We start from the raw sequence: 24047 nt of genomic DNA, 5'->3' as shown, positions 1-24047 counted from the left end.
CATTTTAGAACAAGGCTTTATTTCATACTTCATATTCTCTCATTGGCTCATAGACTTAACCATTCATTGAGGTTAATTAAATGCTGTAAAGGGTAATTACACGCTTGATGACTTTTTAAAGCTCTAATCGTGTTGATATGTCCACTTTATAATAAAACATTTTAATCCGTGCTGTTCTTTCAACATTTCTAAAATAACATTTCTAAAATTCACTATTTTAAATGTTTTTTAAGACATGTTGGAAAGTATTTGCAAATACATGCAAATGCTCCTTAAATGTATTTTAAAATATATTTTGTAATTTAAATACTCAGTATTTGTATATGCTGAATTTCACATAATTTCTAAATACGTATTTAAAAGTAATTAAAATACTTAAAATATGTAGCTATTTGACCCAGGTCTGCTTCTCACTAAGAAGCCTCCCAGTGAAATTTCAAGAGCAATAGTTTGGGATGTGCAGGATTCAGACCACACCAGATCACACATCAGACTGACGTTTTCAAATGGTGGAGACAGACTAGTAACCTCAAAGGTGGGATTCGGAAACCCCCACGGCAATAACATCACAGTACGTTCAATTACGGTAATATTCAAGTCTATGTTGAAAGCAGGATGGCATTTTTAACATTTTTAACCAAATATTTGACGGTAAACTGAATAATCCTGTTAACTATTTGTGTCTGTGGCCATACTTGCGGTCTCAACAGATGATATAATGATAGCACAGCTTTTCCAGACCTTGGGCAATCGTGTCCATAAATGAACCCGAATCGCTTTGGGGCACTCACTCAGTGCTGATCAATGAATATCATTAACTTCAGTCCCTGCTGGCTGAAGGTAATTGAATGAGTTAAGGTGGACTGTTTGCTGGTTCTGACCAACTACATGTCATCTTGGTTTTGTTTAGGATAGTGAACAGAATTTTCTCTCTCTTAAATGCCCTGCTGTCTTCGTCAACCGTCATTTCCACAAAACATCTCATGAACGTTTTCCGTTTGGTGGCACTTCTTGACTGGGCACCTCAGCTGAGGCAGTAAGGATAAATGCCACCGTTATCCGCCAAGCCCGGATTCACTGTAGATACGAGCCACCTTTGTATGTACACTTCACACATTAATTTTGCTCATTCATATTTAATGAAGCAGTGCCATGCCGGTGGGGGCTTCACTCTTTGGTTCTCCTTCGCTACCCCCACACTTTGACTCCCTCCCTTTATCTTCACCTCCCCCATTTCAGCGTGGTCATCCTCTCATCTCCAGTCTCCCCATCTGCTCCTCATCCTTCCCTTATTCTTTTTCCTTCCCTCACTCAGTGGTGCAAAAAACAATTTTTTTTTTTTTTTTTAAATGAAAAAACATTTTAAAATTGCGATCGAATCACCGGGGCCCCTTGGCCATCATCACTAGGAGATGAGTGGAGGAGGACGGAGGAGTTATGGCTACAATAATGCCTAGAAAGCCTGGAGACAGGCTCCTCCAACTTCCTCCAGCACCAGAGGGCAGGGCGATGAGACGGGTGGGAGTCTGGAGTGGGGGCGGTATTCTCAAAGTCCTCCCAGAGTGGGCGTACTTAAAAGCATGTGATGAGGGATATGGACCCCCCAAACACTTTCAGCCAGATGCAGCATTCTGCAACCAATCACAGGTCACTGCAATAACCACCAAAAGCCTGGAGACAGAGGCCGAGACGGGAACATTACACTCCCTACCAGCCTCCCGCTCCCTTTGTTTGTCTCCTGCGCGGAAAACACTAACACACGGATGTTAAACTTACAAATATGCCACTATGATAATGAGCAATGTATTTACTGAGCACAGTGCTAAACTCACATACGTGCCACTATGGCACTGAGCAGAGTGTTAAACCCACATATTTGGCAATATGATACTGAGCAGTGTTTACTGAGCATAGTGTTAAACTCACAGTTGTGCCACTATGGCACTGAGCACAGTGTTAAATGCACTGTCATTATGGTACTGGGTACCATGCTATTTGCACAAATGTGCAACTATTTTACCTAGCACAGTGTTCACTGAGCACAGTTTAATACTGACAGATGTGCCACTATGACACTGAGCACAGTGTTAACTGAGCAGTGTATATTTCAAGTAACATTTGCCACACATCGCTACCACAATATGCATAGGTAAATTATTTTTTTAATCAACAAAAATAATTTCATTGATTTTCATCTCTCTCAAATATTGGTGAGAGGCTAACAGCTAGAGGCTGTGGAATTCATTGGTGTAGTGCAGTGGTGTCAAACTCGTGCCATGGAGGGCCGTGTGTATGCAGGTTTTCATTCCAACCAATTAATGCTGCCTTAATTGAGTCCAATTACTCATTCAGCCATATGCGTTTAACTGCATTGAAGCACAGAATATAAGAACATTTTTATTTAGACAATGCGGGTCACCATAGACGTCGGGTCACCATTGTGCACAAACCTGCATCCCTAATTCAGCAAATAATTTAACTAATTATATAATCAAGATCTGAGGCTGGAATGAAAACCTGCATACACACGGCCCTCCATGGCACGAGTTTGACACCACTGGTGTAGTGGATGGCGATGGTTGAGCTTGTTTCTCTCTCTTATGTCTCTCAGCTATCACCTGTGTTCAGCGAAAGGTTTTGTCTTTAGTGTAAGGATTTTACATAAACTAAAGCCAAATAAGAATGCACCCAGATGCATATACCCAAGGGTACTCAAAGATTTAGGTGAGAGCATCTTTAAACCACGGCAGGTATTCGACAAGTTCTTAGAAACTTGTCACGAATGAATTGGCGCTCCCTGACGACGTTAATTATGCGCTCTTAATTATAGGCAATACAATATGTATATCAGACGCGGCCACGGGAAAACATTACTCAAAGTCCTCCAACAATAATTCACAAGAAGAGAAGAAAAATAAAAGGTAATCCACAAAAACAAGGACATTATCTCTTAATTCCACTTTATATACAAAAAATTTTAATTGGTCTCACCGCTTTGGAGAAACGTACGTCTCCTTCAATCCATGCATTCCGTGGGAAATCCGTCAATAATCCAAACAAGTGATTCCAATGTCCGATTCCAAACGAAGATTTCAATGCTTTCTTTAAGGCAATTATATAATCGCCATTCACAAGAATAAGCTATTATTTATATTTATTTTAACAACAACGCAGTGTACTCTTTCAACTCCGGTTTGCCGCCATAGTATTTCAAAACGGAACAGCTGATCGATCACGGGGCTCCTCCCGTAAAGCTAGTGCCACCCCCTATATCACTTCTCGTTTTCTGAACGAACATCTCTTAAAGACACAATATATCACATTACAGTTCAAACATAACGAAGAGTTAAGAGTTAACAAAAATATCAGTAACAAAAATAGAAATAGGTACATCTGAATGAAGTTTTATGGTGCATGACTGATGACCAGTTTACTATTATACATTTTAGATGGGCAATATTGTATCATAGGAACACTTTGTCAACAGATAAGTGTTGTATGTGTTTTGAGCACATAATATGAAGAAATAATAAAGACAGTTTATGTGGCGGTGTCACATATTTATAAATAAGAGACTTAATTGAGTTTAGTTGAAGCAGGCACAGCTGCTTCCCAGTAGAGTATTGTCCTCTGTCTGGCACCATGAATCCACAGAATGGACAGCACCATATAAATAACATCAAGAAAATTTTAAATCCACTGAATGCAGCGGCTTCCACTGTACACCAAGAACTTTCTCGGCTGCTGTGAGTTCAGCCAGCCTAACATATTTTTCCGATTGTCATTCAGGAGCATTGCAACAGCGGTACAAGGAATGCTTTGTATAAAATATTGGATAAGGTTACAGAAATCTGAAGCCAGAATTGCTTAACCTCGGTACATTCCCAAAATGTGTGCATGAAAGTGCCGATGTAGCCTTGGGAGCAAAAACTGCATTCGAGGAAATAAGAGAGCTTCATAATGTAGGGCTTTCTCTGGGTAACGTACATCCTGTGCAAAAAGTTATTGTGTATTGTCTGATATTATCCCAAGCAAAGACAGCTTCACCTGAATGATCTCTACTCCACATGAATTGAGCAGCAAGAGGCTTGTAAGAAGCTTGCAAAAATGGAAACACAACTATGACGCTAAACCTCTTGAAGTTATCCCCCTATTTAGTAGTGTATAAAGTGGGTGCACTGGTAGTGCTGTTCCACATGGTAGGCCTGTAGCTTAGAGCACAAATGAAGGTTAAGAAAATGAGAGCCATTTGATAAATCATAATAAGCTTTTAAATCTGAAAACAGGTGGAGACCTTCTTCATCAAATATGTTAGCTAAAACATGTATGCCTTGATCGCTCCAAGCAGGGAATTAGAAAGGACTATTATTAGCGAGAAGCACGTAGTTATGAAATATCGGGGAGTGTAAATGCCATTTAGAATCTGTATGTCAAATGAGCCACTGTGTTACTGCATACTCAGATGTGCCACTATGGTACTGAGCACAATGTTAAACCCACAGTTCCGCCTTTATGGTACTGAACACAGTGTTTTCTGAGCACAGTGTTAAGCTCACAGATGTGTCACTAAGGTACTGAGCACAGTGTTTACTGAGCTCAGTGTTTAACCCAAAATGAGCCACTATGGTACTGAGCACTGTGTCAAACTCACAGATGTGTCACTAAGGTACTGAGTACAGTGTTTACTGAGAACATTGTTTAACCCAAAATGAGCCACTATGGTACTGAGCACAATGTTAAACCCACAGTTCCGCCTTTATGGTACTGAACACAGTGTTTTCTGAGCAGTGTTAAGCTCACAGATGTGTCACTAAGGTACTGAGCACAGTGTTTACTGAGCTCAGTGTTTAACCCAAAATGAGCCACTATGGTACTGAGCACCGTGTCAAACTCACAGATGTGTTAATACGATACTGAGCAGTGTTAAACCCAGTTTCTTTCAATAACTGGGTAAGAAGTATGCACAGCTTTTCAGACTCACGGATGGACACCGATAGGAGATCCCAAGAGGAGAACGGCAGGAACAAGCTGGAGTGGTGGAAGAACAACCAAGTACATGATCAGGTCCAGTTCCTGATTTCACTGCACACCCTCCGTTGTTTTAAACATGTCGCATGCTTTATTCATCCACAGTCATGTTATAATCACCACCACACAACAAACTGTCTATACCGTGAATGAGTGAGTGTATGTATGTGTGTGTCTGTGCACATGCATGCATTTTTGTGTGTACCTGAGTCCCTCTGTATGCGTGTCTGCATGTGAAAGTGCATGAGTATGTATGTGTAACTGAGTGTGTGTGTGTGTGAAACTGAGTGAATAAGTGTGTGTATGTACGTGTGTGTGCATGTGCATATGAGAGAGTCAGTGCGTATGTGTGTGCATGTGCAGGTGCGAAGACCAGGTGAGGCCTTGCTCTGTCTTTTCAGCTCTGGTCTTTAAAGACCCCAGCGATAAGCACCTGACCCCCTCGATCAACGCCAACGAAAGCCATTTATATTCCTCAGCGCAAGCCAGGCGCTGCGTTTGGGTTTGCGAGCGTTCTGACGCTTTCCGCTGAGCGTGTATCGACCCGTCCTGTCAGGCCAAATATCACACGGCCTCGCTTGAGGGTAGCGACCTTCACACTCCACCGAACCTGGGGCATAATAAGGCCTTACAGGGATATTTCACTTTGGCATAACGCAAGCCATTTTGTGGAGCTTACCCCACTGTAGTCGCGTAGCGTGAATGCTAGCAACGTCAGATTTTTCTGTCCCTGTCTTCTGTTAACAGCAGCGACGGGCCTCCTGGTTTTCCGGTTCCCTTTTACTTGCGTTCATTTTCGCGTCCTCTCCGAAATGACTTGCTTTAAAACACAAACTAACTACAGAGGGTAACAGGTCAAATAGAGTACTAACATCATATAGCCTGTAGTTTTTTGAATATCTGGACGCCTTATTGCCTTATAAAAGAAGAAGAAGATCCGGGAAAAAGTGTTATTTTAACGAAGCAAAGTATCCTTGAGCATGATAACACATTCACAAGGACGCATCCATTTTTAAAAATGTGAAACTACGGTACAAACTACGGCTTACTGTATTCCTACGCAGTAACCAATCTGAAAATAGTCGGCTCGAAAAACCTTGGACCTTATGACATTAGTAGCCCACTCTCTTTTATCGACTTATCCTCAGAGTTAGTTTCTGTTTTAAAAGTTAATTTTGGCGAGGCCGCGAAAATGAATAGGAGTGAACGGGAGAAAACCAAGAGGAACAGTGTCGCCATTAATGGTCAACAGGGACATCTGATGTTGCTAGTACTCATTTTTATTTGGCAGGATTGTTTTTGTCTGATTCTGATTAGGCGAATGTGATTTCAGTGCTAGTTTGTTTGTTTTCTAGAATTGTTTATTTGGTTTATTTCCAGGAATGCACAAAACCTCCTACGCACCCTTGTGTTTTTGGTTTTCTTTGGCCGTGTTCGGCCCTGCTTATGATGGAAGTGGGCAAAGCTGGAATGTCCTGGGCTCCACGCCAAAGTGCATCGGCGACCGCAATGCGACCATTGTAATTAATCTAAATTCTTTGCATGACAAAAAAGGTAACAGCTGTGGTTACAGCCAAGATGTGTTATTTCCAGATTCAAAAATAAACGCTATGTAGCCTTACGGTAGGTCATGATCATTTAGCCCACCAGAGCTGAGTGTCGCCTTCTGCCGACAGCAATCTTCACGAAAAAAAAATGTCTAAAAACATAAACACGCCCATGCACTGTTATTTCACAATTCAAAAAATGAACTGATCTTTTTATCTGATGCCTGTCAAGATCAGTTAAGTCTGCGACAACTGCCTTTCCCCAACCTGATCCAAAACAAAAGAGGACAAAAAAAAACGATGAGAACTCTGAGTCTGAGGCTTAATCCACAAAGATCCCTCCCCCTCACATCTCCTTCAGTTAATTAACATATTATTTTCTCTCGCCTCTTATCCCGACCTCTCGCCAAGGCTTGCCTGGACGACACGAAGGGACGCGATGAGAACGGCGTTCAGCCCACGGAGCGGCGTTCAGATAATATCGCCGGGGGAAGCAGCAGGACTGCCTCCCCTCCCCGCTGGAGCCCGGTGCAATTAACACGGGCTGATGACAAGAGCCACCGGGAGGCTCGGCGGCTTTGAATCCGTCCCTCGTCATCACAGAGGCTGCTAGGAGCCGAACTACCGCAGCCGACCGACGGGGGGCGCTTTTCCATCTGCACGGGTGCCCAACTTCACCCTCAGATACACACGCGCACACGCAGACACACAGATTCACACCTCAGATAGTAACCCCCCAGTTCCTACACTGTCTTATCTCCAGGCTATACTGGCCGAGCACTTTGAAGCTTCCTACGGCTGAGAACGGCCAAGTGGTGAATTACACGTCTGACATACCCAATGCACTATATGTTCCTGTTAGTCTTTTACACCCAATGCACTTTATGTACCTATTAATCTTATATACCGAATGCAGTATATGCACCCATGAATCTTACATACCCAATATGCATGTACAGTACTAATGTACATAAGTATGTATGTACATACACTATATGACCAAAAGTATCTAGACACCCCTTGGTCTGGGGCTGTTTTTCATGGTTTGGGCTAGGCCCCTTAGTTCCAGTGAAAGCAAATATTAATGCTACAGCATATAGTGACATTCTAGACAATTCTGTGTTTCCCCAACAGTTTGGGAAAGGCCATTTTCTCTTTCAGCATGACAATGCCCCCATGCACACAGCAAGGTCCATATAGATCATAAAGAAATATAGAAATATTGAAACCACATAGAAATGGTTTTGTTGAGAACGGTGTGGAAGAACTTGACTGGCCTGCACAGAGCCCTGACCTCAACTCCATCCAACACCTTTGGGATCAGTTGGAAAGCCAACTGCAAGCCAGGCATCGCCTGTTGCAAAAAAAAAAGTGCAATAACTGTGCTTTACACGATGAGGCCAAAAGAAATAAACCGTAAACTGAAGATCATTTCCCACTCATTTCTCTCCTCCAGTGAGCGAACCAGCAAGCCTTGATGAGGCTGGATTATAAAACAATCCCAGCGTCGCCTGGCTACTATCAGCCATGATTACTCGGGGTGGAATCTTGGCCAATCCAGGAGAAGCACCACAAAAACTCAATTACAAACAAAATGGGGGATGGCACACTCAGCTGCACAAGTGGGACACAGTTAAGGCGCATTTCAGAAAGGAAGCGAGCGATACGTTCTCGTTTAAATGGTGCGGGGGATGGCGCAAAGCGCGCGGTTAGCGCTTCAAACAGATGGCTAACGAACAAACGAACGGCGGAGATACGTGCACGCGCTCAGCCTGGGACGCAGCGACAGCCAAAAAAAAACGTTTGGGCTCATCCCGCCATCCTGCTCAGCCAGGGAAACCCAAGTTTAAAGCCTGCCTTTTGAAGCCACGGCAAACCCACTTTAGTTTAGACGCCGCCTCACCAGAGCACGGCTGGAGAGAACCTTCTTCACTTGAGCTTGGTGATGTATGTAATTGAAACCCAAGTAGAGGTGCGTTGGCGGCCCCTCTGGGTGATCTTTAGGGTGTCAGTTGGTGTAACCTGTCACAAATGAGCATCGGCGGCAGGGAAGGCGAGTCCTATCAGCTCACGGTGCGTCGAAGGAGAAACGGGAAAGAGAATTACATCATCTCGTCCATCACCGGAATTTCGCAGACCAGGAAGGTCCGGCCTGCTGCAAATCCACCAATCACAAAGCCTTATCTTCAAAACATTTCAAAATGTCGTGGCATGGCAAATAAGAATACCGTCACAAGCCTGTAAAGCCTGGCAAATATACTCCTCCCACCCACCCCCGCCCCTGCCCCCGCCTCCTCCGCCCCCCCGCCTGACCCACCCTAACCCCATCCCACATCCCCCCCCTCCCACCCACCCCCACCCCTGCACACATCAACTCCTGTCGACAAAATTACCCCCACCTCCCCTGCTCCGCCCTGCGCAGCATCTGCCCAGTGGGAGCAGCAGGCGGGTGTCCTCCAAAACGGCTTGACCCTGAACCCAACCCCAAGCTTCACCACTATCCTCTGGGGATCGTTGTAATTGATGGGTACGTGTCCCTAACGAATTATTATAAACAAAGCAGAAAGCGCAAGCTCTGTGGGGAAAAAATAAATAAGTAGCCACCCTACGGATGGGAAGACGGTGCGATTGTGTTGCATCATAAACTACATGACATGAACAGCTTTTATTAAACCATCACCAGCACTGCATACTACGGTAAATAGAGGCGCCTCCATCAGCCATTTCTCCCACTGTCTGTGGACCGACTGGCTGCCTCGTCGCATTCCTTGAAGTTTAACTGGCCAAGTAAAGACACTGAGAAAATGAGGGGTTGGGGGGAGGACAACAGACACAATCCAACCTGAAACCCCAATTCCAGGAAACCATCAGGGTTTCACTGAGAGTGGAGAAAATAGCCATTTTGAAGGACAGAGCCAGAGTGACACCATCGCGCTTTGGGGACTTTATAATGAAGATTACTCCCAATGCCATAAATGCCACATCCTCCTCTTTCCATCCATCCATCCCGTCCATCCATCCATTATCTATACCTGCTTATCCTGAGCAGGGTCGTGGGGGGTGCTGGAGCCTATCCCAGCATGCATTGGGCGAGAGGCAGGAATACATCCTGGACAGGCCGCCAATATATCACAGTGTTCCTCCTTCCATGACTTTCCTAAATATTTGGACTTGAACGGCATTTTTTAAATTTGAAAGAAATTGACTCAGTCAAGAAATACAGTTTGAGCCATTTTCTTCAACACACCCCCACCCCTCCGCCCAATACACAACAACAGGTGCTTTTACTCAGGTGCGACTGTGTCGCTGTCTACTCCAGCATGCTGTTCAGCAACTGAATAGACAAAACTTTATATGAGTTTCCAGACCTGGGTCAAATACACATTTAAAGTATTTTAATTACTTTTAAATATTTATTATTTAGGAATTATTTGAAATTCAGCATTTACAAATTACAAAATGTATTTGAAAAGGAAATCTGAAATGTAAGGAGCATTCACATGTATTTGCAATTACTTTCAAAAACATTTCAAATACAAAGTGTTTGATTTAATGGAATAATTTAAAAATACTTCCACAACAAAAAGCCAATTGGATATTCTCAGGGCCCCTCTCAGGGCCTGGGAAGTGGGACCCCCCGCTCCGGGACACGCTGCCTCCTCTCCCCTCCTTCCCCCGTCTACGGCCTCCGATCCGCCCATCTGCTTGGCTCCTCACTCCAGTCGGAGTAAAAGAAAAACAAGTGATTCCCAACAACGTGGGAAAATCGCTCGAAGAAAGGCAAACGATTGGCTTCATTCAATGCCTGGCTAAGCCCTTCAGGTACAGTGTGATGCCAGAACCATCCCAATCAAAGAACACTGAGCTCCATTTGATTAATGCTTCTCGAACTCCCCGCACAGAGTCACTATTATTTACCTGTAAGTGGCTATAATTAAATTATAACTTTTTCCACTGAATTGTGCCCACCGGTGCATTTAAAGGAAAAAATAAAAACAGAAAGTAAGTGAAGGAATGTCCCTAGAAATGCAATTAAGAAATGAAGAAAAGCTGCTGCTGGTGCAGGAAAAAGGCTATAAGTTCATCACAGCCATGTACCGAGAAGAAAAAAAGCCTGTTTTTCAGTGGTGTTTGTTCCCAATATTTATGTATTGTCTTTTTTTTTTTTTTTACATAGCGTTAAATTCAGGGGCATTTTAGCAACGCTTTGGAGTCTCTCCCTTGAGCAGAATATACAGAGAGAGGATGAGAGAGAGAGAAAGAAAAGATATAAATAGAGTTCTCTCTAACAAGGTATTCAAAAATCACCATAACAACACAACGGAACAGTGCTGGAGACAGAGTCACCCTGCTCCCCGGGAGGCCTGCAGTGTGAGCCCGGACAGAGGGTTATTTTTAAAGGGAGAGGCAGAATGTTTATCCCTCGCTCCTCTCCTCCTCTCTGCAGTCATCCACCACTGCTCCTGCCTTTTCCTCTAGCCAGGACAGAGCAGCGGGGCACTGGTGGCTGCTCTGTGGTACAGCACAGTCATCCAAAGAGCAGCTGCTCTGTGGTACAGCACAGCCATCTAAAGAGCAGCTGCTCTGTGGTACAGCACAACCGTCTGAATAACAGTTGCTCTGTGGTACAGCACAGCCATCCAAAGAGCAGCTGCTCTGTGGTACAGCACGGCCATCTAAAGAGCAGCTGCTCTGTGGTACAGCATGGCCATCTAAAGAGCAGCTGCTCTGTGGTACAGCACAACCGTCTGAATAACAGTTGCTCTGTGGTACAGCATGGCCATCTAAAGAGCAGCTGCTCTGTGGTACAGCACAACCGTCTGAATAACAGTTGCTCTGTGGTACAGCATGGCCATCTAAAGAGCAGCTGCTCTGTGGTACAGCACAGCCATCTGAATAACAGCTGCTCTGTGGTACAGCATGGCCATCTGAATAACAGCTTCTCTGTGGTACAGCATGGTCATCTAAAGAGCAGCTGCTCTGTGGTACAGCATTGCCATCTAAAGAGCAGCTGCTCTGTGGTACAGCATGGCCATCTAAAGAGCAGCTGCTCTGTGGTACAGCATGGCCATCTAAAGAGCAGCTGCTCTGTGGTACAGCATGGCCATCTAAAGAGCAGCTGCTCTGTGGTACAGCATGGCCATCTAAAGAGCAGCTGTGCTGTGGTACAGCATGGCCATCTGGGTGTGTGTGTTGGAAACCGGAGAGTCACAGGAAACAGGAAGGAGCACATGCAAATGTTCCTCATAAACTGTGTAGCCTAATGAAGCAAAATATGACTTAAACAGGACACACTTTCTGTTGTTCCATAGATTGAAAAATAGCATCAAAATTAGATAAATGTAGGAAAATCTGTGTTTCATAGCCTAAAGAATGTGTTTCCAGGCCAGTTCTCCTGGAGTCCAATCTGCAGACACATTGGCCCTCCAGAACAGGAATTAAGCAATCACTAAAAAAAACACAAAAAACGATGGGAGTGTTTCATTGCTCACACGTGCAGGAGGTCATACACATGGCCGTATAACTGAATGGCCAAGCGAGGATGGAGGGAGGTGGGGAGGGGAGGCTGCTCAGTTATGTGTGGAGTGGAGGGAGGAGGGCAGGGAAGGAGGAACCGCTCTGTAAATAACCAAATGTTTAAAAAAAAGAAAAAAACCGGACAGGATGTGAGAAACCCTGTGCAGGTTTGGCCTACTTGATGCCGCTGTGCTTCTGTTGGATCTCATGAGGAAGAACGTGAACAGCGACGGAACTGATATGATCTGAGCCCTCGGGTCGTTCGCCTGTTTCAGGCCACAGAACAAAATCAAAAGAAAATGGCGGCAGTGGGCCCGGTCCATCTGTGACAAAGCAAACACCGCTGTGCGTCCACCCGCCCAGTCCATTCTGCTGATATGCAGCTCCGGTCCTGCAAATATATAGTGTCTGTCACTTCAGCTTCGGGGCAGTGTTACTTCCCTTAGTGCTTGTGAGACGCTGCTAGCCACACCGCTAACACCAGACTGTGTTCTGCATGGACAAAGCACAGAGGCACACACTTACACAAGCATGCATGGACACAACCCATACTGCACACAGTGCACACACATACCAAAATTCCATATAGCATTCCAAATAACATGCAAAGGTTTACGAACGTGCAGAATTGCACAAATGCACAGTAAAATGTTCAGTGTTAAATCAACTCTAACGGAGTAAATATGGTCCTGCTCCGGTCCATATGCATAGACTCATATCCACTATGTAAAAGTTGAATTAACACTGGACATTTTACTGTGTATGTATGCACACACACACACTTGCACGCACAGTATGCATTCAACTTTAAACAGCAGACACAGAGGATCTTGCTAGATAATGCTAGCGCACATAAAAATAAACATATTTGTTTGCAGTGCTCCTTCCAGGCCTTCTCAGTGGTGGGAGCAGAAGGCACTGCATGCTGCAGCCTCTAAGCGATTTCTTCTGCTTTTAAATGTCTGCCTCGTCCCCTCTGCTTGCAAACAGTGAGGCACCAGGGGGATATGGAGATGGAGGTGGGGGGGGGGGGGGGTCTGGTATCTCTTAAGGCCCTGTTCCAACGTGTGGACGGGCCCCATGGTCTGGTATCTGTTAAGGCTCTGTTCCAGTGTGTGGATGGGCCCCTTGGTCTGGTATCTGTTAAGGCTCTGTTCCAGTGTGTGGATGGGCCCCATGGTCTGGTATCTGTTAAGGCACTGTTCCAGTGTGTGGATGGGCCCCACGGTCTGGTATCTGTTAAGGCTCTGTTCCAGTGTGTGGATGGGCCCCATGGTCTGGTATCTGTTAAGGCACTGTTCCAGTGTGTGGATGGGCCCCATGGTCTGGTATCTGTTAAGGCACTGTTCCAGTGTGTGGATGGGCCCCATGGTCTGGTATCTGTTAAGGCACTGTTCCAGTGTGTGGATGGGCCCCATGGTCTGGTATCTGTTAAGGCACTGTTCCAGTGTGTGGATGGGTCCCATAGTCTGGTATCTGTTAAGGCTCTGTTCCAGTGTGTGGATGGGCCCCATGGTCTGGTATCGGAAAGACACTGTTCCAGTGTGTGGATGGGTCCCATAGTCTGGTATCTGTTAAGGCTCTGTTCCAGTGTGTGGATGGGCCCCATGGTCTGGTATCGGAAAGACACTGTTTCAGTGTGGATGGGTCTTCCTACCATTGGACCCCACTGAACTTCAGATTTGACCCATCTTCTGAAAATGCATTAGGTGGCATTGCCAACAGCATGTGCAGTAACGGTCCTGTACTGCAGAATAGCACCAGAAACCCTGTTATCTGCCATAAGTTCCTTTGGACAAGAAGCAGAGAGGCAGGAAGGAATCCTAATGCCAGACGTACTGTCTGGTGACCTTAATGTCCACTTTTTGTATGTCGCTTTGGATAAAAGTGTCTGCTGAATAAATAATGTAATGTAACGCAGGAGCTGGATTGTCCTACAGTTGGCATTACAGCTCATTCGTTTGGCTTGGAAGGACGAGCCAAAGATCGGGAAAGTCGCGTTTCTGTCGGCAGTTTTGAGACATCTGTGGTGTATTGGCTGGTGGCTGGAATAAGAACTGAAACAACTCACAAGGACTCATTTGGCCTAAGTAACCGTGGGGAACTTTTCTCTTAACCATTCAGAGGATATTTTTTCCACAGTGCTAAAGAACCTAATTAACTATAGTCATTTCCCCCTCACTAGTTCTAAAAAGATGGGCAGAGGACTAATTCACCAACTTATCTTCAGCTTTTTAATACCTCCATCCAGAATTTTCCAGTGGCGGAATTTCTATTTTGTGCATCACTTATTTTTCTGCGCAGGTACACTGTCACGACACAGCCATTGAATATCCACCCTCCAAAACACCATGGCAACCCAGGTGCTATGGCAACCACACTGAGTTCCAATTAGGGGACTGGTATCTCCTCTGAAAAGAGCCTGAGTGGGACATGAGATTGCCAGAACATTAAAACTTCATATAATGGCTGAACCAAGACAGCTGTCAAATGATTAACATTAATGTTCTCTCCCTCTCCACCTTCGCTAATGTGTGGTGAGCGTTCTGGCGCCGCAAATTGGCTGCCGTTCATCACCCAGGTGGGTGCTACACATTGGTGGTGGGTGAGGTGAGTTCCCCTTCACTGTAAAGCACTTTGAGCATTTGGAAAAGTGCTATATAAATGTAATTAATAATAATAATAATAACATCTCTCTCTCTCTCTCTCTCTCTCTCTCTGTGAGAGAGGTTATGATTGTGTGACTCTGTGTGTGACTTTGTGTATGTGTGTGTCTATGTGTGATCCTGTGTGTGTGTGTGTGTGTGTGTGTGTGAGAGAGAGAGAGAGAGAGAGAGAGAGTCTGTGTGTGACTGTGTGTTTTGCATGTGTAAGAGAGTCTAGGAATTGAAAAGGGTAGGGGGGTGAAGACTGCCCAAATGGAAGCTGCCAAGGCTTCCTATAATAGTGTGAACATTAATTAAATCTTTTAAAAGCAAAATGGTACTAAGGATGGCTTGGGACGACGGGGGGTGAGGGAACGGGAGAAGTTTAGAAGTAATAATCTGAAATGTCTTTTGAATGTCGTTTAAATGATAGAAGTATAAAAAATTATTTTTTGGAACTTGAGGCTGCTATGAACAGGGGGGGCTATGACATAGTTGGGATTACAGAGACATGGCTTGGAGATGAGGATGGGGATGAATATAATATAGAGGGGTACAAACTCATTAGGAAGGATAGATCCAGTAAGAGAGGTGGGGGATGTAGCTCTCTATGTAAAAGAAAAGTTTAATGTGCAGAACATAAAACATAAAACATATTAGGCAGGATTACTTTATGGGAGGAACAAAAGTGGAATGTGCTCAATTTAAAAAAGACATGGGAGTAATGGTTGATCAAAGACTTTCAGGTTATAGGAAATGTGCTGTAGCAGTAAAAAAAAAAAGAAAAGGTGAACAGGATGCTGGGATATATAGCCTAGCTAAACGTATCCAAGGAAGTTATACTTATCTTGTACAATACATTTGTTCAACTGCACCCGGAATACTGTCTGCAGTTTTGATAAAGAGGCTCTGGAAGAGGTTCAAAAAGGTTCCTGGTATGAAAGATAAAAGCTGTGAGGAAAGACTGAAGATGCGCAATCTTTTTAAGCTGAGTAAAATCAGACTTAGGGGCGATTTGATAGAGGCTTTAAAATTCATAAAGGGGATTAACAAAGTGGACTACAAGGGATTTCCCTGAGTGTCCGGGCCATGTGGCACATGGTACATAAGACCACTGTGTCAACTAATCTTACTCATTTCAAAGCACAGGAAATACTCATGAAAATTGCCATGGAAACAGCTGATGGAGAGGCACAGAACTCCTCAGGCTTATTCTGCCATTCTACACCCTGCAGAAAGCACATGATAAAAATAAAGGTAAATGAACACGCAAACACGAATACTTCAATTTCAGTACTTCAAAATGGCACTGCCATTGTACGCAGGAGTAAGGTGCTCAATCAGAATCACTTCAGGAAATATCCAGTAGGTGGATATTTATATCTCACTATTACTACAGTAAGATATAAATATACTGGATGGCGCACAGCAGTGTTGCTCTGGATGAGTGTGTTCGGTTGTTAAAAAAGTTAACCCTGAACACATTTTCTCATTTCACAAGAGATGGCAATGAAACAAGTCAGCCAATCAAAATGCCAAAAAAAAAAAGCCATCCCTGTGACCCACAGTACCCTCATCTCAACAAAGGAGGCACATGTGCTCAAAAGAAAAAGAAGAATAAAAACCGCCCGGGAAATTCACACAGACCGAATTTCTCCTATCAACTTTCCCGTGACCAAAGCAAAATTCAAAGGACAGTTTTTTTTTCAGTTGAAAGAGAACCATGACACCTTTACTAAATTCAATCTGCGAGCGAAGGATCAAAATGTGGGTTTGTGTGACGGTCAGGTACAATTTTAGAATGGCTGCTGAGCATGAAAGAGAAAAATGTTCCTTCAGCCAGGAGCTCTTGCTGGAGTTGGACTGTTGAAAGCTCGCCTCCAGCAGGGAAGAGCTGACACACACACACACACACACACGCGCGCGCGTGCGCACCGTGCAGGGAATGACAATGGGAAGCAGCGTTCACACATTATGTGCCACCCAAAGACAAATTTTCAATACGCTGACTTAAAAAGGTTTTTTTATAGTTCTGTTTGAGTTTTAAAAAAATCTAAAATATGAATACTAATTACATTTATTTTGAAGTCCAGAAGATCCCTTCACAGGACTGTGATGGAACAGAAATTTAAATGGGTCCCTAAAAAAATAAACAAAAGTGAAAAGGAAATATTATCATGGCATATTATCACTACAGAACAATATGCTGAACTATATTATGAAAACACAAAAATATATATATTACACACACTGCAAAACACATTAATATTCAGTTCATTACCTAAAAATTATTTAATCAGGAATATCCTCATCTTAAAAGGCTATAGGATGTACACAGTTCAAAGTTATAGTACTAACTAACCTATGAAGTAAAAACTTTTCATGGACAAGCAGTAAGAATCATAAACGCATCACATCATAGAACCACGCAACACACTCTGCAGCCAACATCGATAAATCCTAAAATAGATCATCATACTCAGACTGCTCAGGCTCATGCCATTGCGTCTGAGCCCTGTATGCCTTGAGCATCAGTCTCCAGTCCAGTATGGACACTGTGCCTGCAGGTTTAACTCTGGTCCTACAGGGGCCGCTGTGTCTACAAGTTTAACTCCAGTCTTGGAATGCCGCAGTGACTGCAGGTCTTGGAGTGGTGCTTGTGTCTGCAGGTTGAACTCCGGTCCTACAGGGGGCGCTGTGTCTGCAGGTGTAACTCCAGTCCTGGGGGACTGCAGCATCTGCAGGTTTAACTCCAGTCCTGGATGGCTGCTCTACCGGCAGGTTTCACTCTAGTCCTGGAGGGCTACTGTGCTGTGTGTTTTTCTGGTTTTCTTTCAGTCAGAAGCTATCTTAAACCCTTGGAAACAAGGGGCTCATTCCAATCAGTCATTTTATCCATCTTTGTCTCTTCGGTCCTCACCTGAAATCAGTCAAGGTCTGTCATCTTTAACCCCTTTGTGCAATCCTCCTAGTGGTCGGCACGCCGGCGTGCCTAGATTGCTCAACTCAGACATGCATTGCTCCTGCGACCAAACTATGAGTTGAAAACACAAACTCCGTGTTTTAGTTTCATTACTAGACGATACACTACAACTATGTCGAATATGGAGTTTTGCAGCACCACCATTGTCGTGCCGATCGTTCATTTAACACACCCCCTCCCTGCAGTCTCATCTGCTACTTCACCCCCCACCCATGACACACTGGACAATGGTGTCTATCTGGGCATTGATAAAAATATTCTTTCACCACTAAAAAATTGCATTCCGTCATAGCAACAAGGTAAACCTGACAATAGCCCTAAGATATGTCAATACAGCAGTGAAAAGCTGCTCACTGACTAACGAAATAAACAAGACAAATTTTTCTAAAATTATACCATGTCATTCTACTGTCATTATCTGGGATTAAATATGGAATAAATATACAACCTTACCATTGGTTTTACGTGTAGAGATGTCCGTTTTGGGACCGAGTGGTCATATATTGTCTTGGACAGTCAGTTTTTGAAATATATGTTCATTTGTGACGCCTGGATACCTTCCAAAATAGCTGTACGTAATACCACACATGTTGTTTAATACTGGTTGTAATACGGATTCTGGGTTGCTTATTATTCCAAATACATTTTTTACAAGTACTTATTTCTGGCCTCTGAATGTGACTTTTTTTCATTACCCCAGCAGTTTTAACCCCCCCTTCAAGCCCCCACTATCTGTTCTGCATCCTCTTTTGAGGATGATGTAACAGACAGCACTCGCAGCCGAATGTTCAGACAGTCCCTTTGAGCTCTGTTTCACTGCCGTCCCTGGCTTGTGTGAGCTCCATGAGATCATTTCTTCATTCATGCTCCTGAACTTGCTTATTGGACTCAATCTAAAGGACAAATGTTTCATTGGATTTACATCAACAGACAGAAAAGGGGCATTTATAACATTTAATTTCAACCCTAGATGCACTCATTCCAAACTCTAGATCATTATCACACTGGAAATGGCTCTTTTGTAACCAAGCTAGAGCTCCTTAGCATACTTTCGATCCAAAAATAACCTTGTACACAATAAAGTACACCTGAATCCATTTCTGAAAAGGGCAGCGGAAATACAAATACATAACTCAGCATAAAAGCAAAAGATTTCATCCATATTTCACAAAATTGGTAAATTATGTTCTACTCAACATGAACTTTACATTTTTGGCACTTAGTGTGCTGCCGATGGGTATTTTTGCAAAGCTCTATTTTTTTATGTGGCCTAACGTCCGACATCAGTGCTTGCAACAATTAGCACCTTGCCCACAACGTGAGAAGTTTGAATCACCGGGAGCACTGTTTTGAGCACGTCAACCAATGAAGAGAGAATAAATGAGCAGTGAGAACACCCCTCAGACCACAAGCGTCATGTGACCTGTCATGCCCCTCCCCTCCCCTTGGCACCACTAGCACTGCGGGCCAGGTGAGGGGTATAACTCCTACATCAACAAAAACATGTTTTCAATGTACATAAATGCCAAGTTATTCACACATACAAAGCACTGTCTGTAAGTCATACAATTTGCTAAACGTGGGCCAGCCATTAAAAGTACTGATATCAAAATGAGGCCAAGTTCCAACAAACAATATTGGCTATCCTTGCTCACACAAATTAGCCCTATTCCAAAACAATGCTACCCAATTTCATTTCATTTGGCCCTGTGTTTTTGCATCTTCATTTGTGAGCTAAGACAGCCAATATTGTTTTTTGCAACTTGACCTAATTTTGATATCACTGCTTTTAACAGCCTAAATTTAGCTAGTTTTAATGACTTTTACACATAGTTTACAGTGCCTTTGGAAAGTATTCAGAAACCTTCACCTTTTCCACATTTTGTTACGTTACAGCCTTATTCTAAAATTGATTAAATTCATTTTTATTCTCATCAATCTACACACAATACCCAATAATGACAAAGCGAAAACAGGTTTTTAAAAATTTTATCAAATTTATTAAAAAATAAAAAAACTGAAATATCCAAGAAAGCCATTATGAGGCTGAGAAATACGAAACATATTACATATACAAATATGAGACATAGGCCAAACCAAATGCTAACCAAAAGCAACTGTTTGGAATATCATTAAGAAGAAAGAGTTCGCCCTGCCAAACTCAGAAATCACTTTATATGCATGTGTTTAATTTTTTTATTCTCCCTTCCTTTTTTTAAATTATTTTGTGACTTTCCCATCTGAAGCCCTTTGTAGCCCCTCTGATCTCTGCAGCTGAAGCATTTATAATTGATTCTCGGAGGAGCGAGCTCTCTGGGGAGGGTTTGTAAACCCTGCCGCTCGGTTCGTTATCAGGCGCGTCGCTCCGAGGGTCTGCGGCGGGAATGGGAACACCGCGGATTAGAGGGATCCTTCAGAACTCCGCTCCCCTTCGTTTAGTTCCGCCCTACGCTCCTGGCACACGTTACGCGGACTCCTCCGCCACCTCCCGTCCCATTTCTCTTCTCCACCTCCCAACCCCTCTTTCTTCTCTCCCTCGCGCTGACCGATACCAAAAAGTCTAATATTTTACGTCATGAAATATGTTTGTAAAACGTGTGTTAGTCAGATAAAACTATATGGGATAAAGCTCATATTAGGAATACGTGAGAAAGTACAAAAAACCTGAAAAAATACACTATAAACTATCTGATGCAAGAAAAGTGTAATAATAATATGCGGGAGCTGATGCCTTTATGGAAGATCCCTCCATCCATATTATCTGTACCCACCTATCCTGGGCAGGGTCGTGGGGGGTGCTGGAGCCTATCCCAGCGTGCATTGGGCGAGAGGCAGGAATACACCCTGGACAGGCCGCCAATCTATTGCAGAGCACGCACACCATTCACTCACCATTCACACCTGTGGCAATTTAGAGTCTGCAATTCACCTACCTGTATGTCTTTGGACAATCGGAGGAAACTGGAGTACCCGGAGGGGAGAACATGCTAACTCCACACAGAGGCCCAGGCCAGGATTCAAACCCAGGACCTTCTGGCTGTGAGGCAACATTGCTACCCATTGCACCATCATGCCGCCCAATAATATATTTATATATTGACCTCTGAACCTCTGAAATATATGTGCATTTTAAGAAATATAAGTTTATAAGTCTACATGCTGGAAGTGTAATTCTATTTGATACAGAAAATTCTTTATGGTTAAAGACAACTCAGGAGGGAACAGAGATTCCCCTATACTCCCTTTCATCTGGAAGTGCACTTACTTTTTGCCTGGAGTAGGCTAGAAAGAGTAGAAAGAACAGTGTGGACTTACTTTAGTCTGGAGTAGGATAGAAAGAGTTAATGTTAATGTTAATGTTAATCTAGGTTAGGATAGAAAGAGTAGCCAGGACAGTGTGGCTACTCTTTCTCTTCAGACATTTAATAGTCTGAGTGACCACAATGTGTTCAGATGGCAAGATGAAAAAACACAGGGCCAAGTTACTTGAAATAATTCTTAATAAAAATTGGGTATCAGCATTGCTATGGAATACGGCATGTTAAATGTGCGTCAGCTAAGATAGGCAATATTATTTATTGTAACTTGGCCTAATTTTGATATCAATACTTTTAGTGGCAGGCCTAGATTTTGCAAGGGTGAATGACTTCTAGACAGTGCTTTGTACGTGTGAGTAACCTGGCATTTTTGTATGTTGAAAACGTGTTTTTCTTCAGATAAGATTGGACAGCTATGGTGAATGTTATCTGAAAAGGGCCATGGCGGGTGCAGGGTTTGGTCTTAGCCTAGCGCTAAAACACCTGATTCTGCTTATCGAGGTCTTTATTGAAGACCATGATTAGTTCATTAGTTGAATCACGCGTTGCAGTGCTGGGCTAAAAACAAAAGCCTCCACCAGCACAGGCCCATTTCAGATAAGATTAGACACCCCTACTCTCAACCATTCAGTAAAAGGAGCTGCAGTTTCAAAGACTGTGCCTCTGCTATTTGTTTCGAGCAAGTCTTAGGTGCCATTATGTCATAGGTGGTTCAGTTGGTTCAAATGCCACCTCCAAATGGAGCCATGCCTACGTAATGTCATCATTCATCAGGAGTAACTAACCAAAGCATATCCCCAGAAGTTTTTTCTTTCAAACAATAAAGAGTTAAACCAAAAATTGAATGAACAACTTGATCATATCAAACCCAGTATTTTCCACACTGTTCCAGAAATGTTTCTTGTTAGCTGAGCATGTGTTTATGAATCCAGACGTTAAACTGGAGCAAGACACAGAAATATGAATAATGTACACAGGACTTTCAAATGTATCAAAAAAAAAATTAATAAGTTATCTCCACGCACTCTCGTCTGTGCATCGACATTAAACGCAGCACGACCTCCGGAGTCTCACTCCCAGGATAAATGTGCAAGATTCCCAACTGGACATCTACTGTGGCACTTCAGGTTCGGCATTTAACTTAAAGGCATAAACACAGCACTGCAGTCTAGGATTCAAACCTACAATGTTCTGCCTGCAAGCCCCAGGTCTTTAGCCTCAACAGCCACGTCCCTGGTTGGGAGCCCAGCCATGTGCAAATACGAATATATGGCCCGTTATCATCGAGAGCAGGGGAAATCAATCCCCTCTGTCTAGAAACCGAGGGATGAGTATACATATTAAGCATTGCAGACCTAGAGAGAGAGGGAGAGAGTGAGCTGGGTATAAATGACGAGCCTTGCTCCTCAGGAAGACCTCATTTTTTCATGAGGAGGACATTCATTATTCAGCAACTAGGATCTAATTAATCGTTGTCTTTGAGCACTACGGTAATAGAGAATTGATTGATCCATCTGAGAGGGAGATTGGGGGGGGGGGGCAATGCACAGGCTCTTATAAGTGGATGATTCCATTCAGCAAGGCAATGGGGGGGGGGCTCCACAAGTTTAACTGAGTGGGTGAATGCATTCAGGAGGTAGATGGGGAAGGGGGGGGGGGGCTACCCAGGTTCAATTGAGCAGATGAATCCATTCAGGAGAGAGGTGGAGGTTCAGTTGAGTAGATGAACCAGTACATTTACATTTACCGAATGTGAACATTCTGCAAATCACTAACTGCATCTAATTTGGACATCTGAAAATGTCCGACTTCAGGGGGAAAAAAATTATCTCACGCCAAGCGAGCACAGGTTCTTTACAGGGCTTTTATTTTGTCGTGCGCTGGTGAATTTTAAAAAATGAAGACTGGGCACTGTCAGACTCGAGGGGAAGGAAATGTAAAAGCAGATGCATCTTGGTTGTTAAGCAGCAGTGTCGGGGGTTCCATGGGGATTGCCATTATTGATTAAAATCTCATTACTGTAATCCCCTCATATGCTGTAGATAGAGGAGCCAGGGGAAGGCAGTAATCATGGCAACGGCCTCTGCAAGCATGCGACAAGAGGGGAGAAGAGATGAATCCTAGGATTTAAAGAAACTCTTCGAGTTTAACAGGGAGAGTGTCTTCCTGTAGCTTGTCATATCATACAATGTCATATTCATATCCACGGAGCCCAAACAATTACAAGGCAGAAAACTATAAAGGCACAATACGAGGACAAAGCAACTTTATCCAGTCCGTGCTCATTTCTATCCAACCACATCCTGTTATTTCATCACTTTCATATCAAAGAAATGATCATGGCAAATTATATCAGCGACATCACCGAACACTGAACATATTATTTTTTAAATCAGAAGGTTTTCTTACTTACACAATGAAAACACACTGAATAATACATTTCAATATGGAGGCACTCTAACTATATTTTCCAATACATGCAAATATAATATTGTCATATAAATATAATATTTGACCATATCCCCAAAGGTGGTATGTATGTATAGTACTCAATTATTCTTCAAAGTTATGTTCTTATGAATCTTAGTTTTGGTTTGAACTTTGGTAAAATGAAAACTTGCAGCACTATGATCTCCAGGAACAGGGCTGGGGCCGCCCTGGGTAAGGCACGGTTTTCAGAGGAGGTATGAAGTGCAGTTCCGTTCAAATACCCTCTTCCTTCAAAGCATCTTTATTTTAGGTCCTCAGCCTCTGTCACTGTTACATACATAATAATGGATAAGATGAAGATTCTCATGTCTTCCTCTGTACTTTGATATTGAGTTTTCCCTGTGTAAAATGTTTGTGAAATTGACATGAAAACCAAGCACATTTTCCCGTGAGGGATTTTAAATGCTTGCTATCAACGATAGGCTTTCCTTTATTGACCATTTTCATGGAATTTCATGCATTTTCATTCAATTTGGATGGATGGATGCAACCGCTTGCAAGATACTATGAAGACTGATAA

General features: G+C 43.4%; 1 protein-coding gene across 2 annotated transcripts in view; it reads right to left on the bottom strand.

The window, feature by feature from the left end:
- Nucleotides 1-24047, bottom strand: part of LOC135237794 (acid-sensing ion channel 1B) — a 178278-nt gene that overhangs the window by 124690 nt on the left and 29541 nt on the right. The window contains exon 1 of one of the 2 annotated variants that reach the window (XM_064305254.1): nucleotides 2992-3249. The exons of the other annotated variant lie outside the window; for it this stretch is intronic. The gene's annotated coding sequence lies outside the window, so the exon portion shown is untranslated. Of the gene's footprint in view, nucleotides 1-2991; nucleotides 3250-24047 lie in introns of those variants that run through there. 2 annotated transcript variants of the gene reach the window in all.

This window comes from Anguilla rostrata, chromosome 13 (genome assembly GCF_018555375.3).
Source record: "Anguilla rostrata isolate EN2019 chromosome 13, ASM1855537v3, whole genome shotgun sequence".
Taxonomy (NCBI): domain Eukaryota; kingdom Metazoa; phylum Chordata; class Actinopteri; order Anguilliformes; family Anguillidae; genus Anguilla; species Anguilla rostrata.
Note: the sequence above shows the minus strand (reverse complement) of the source record. Positions and strands in the feature narration are given on the sequence as shown.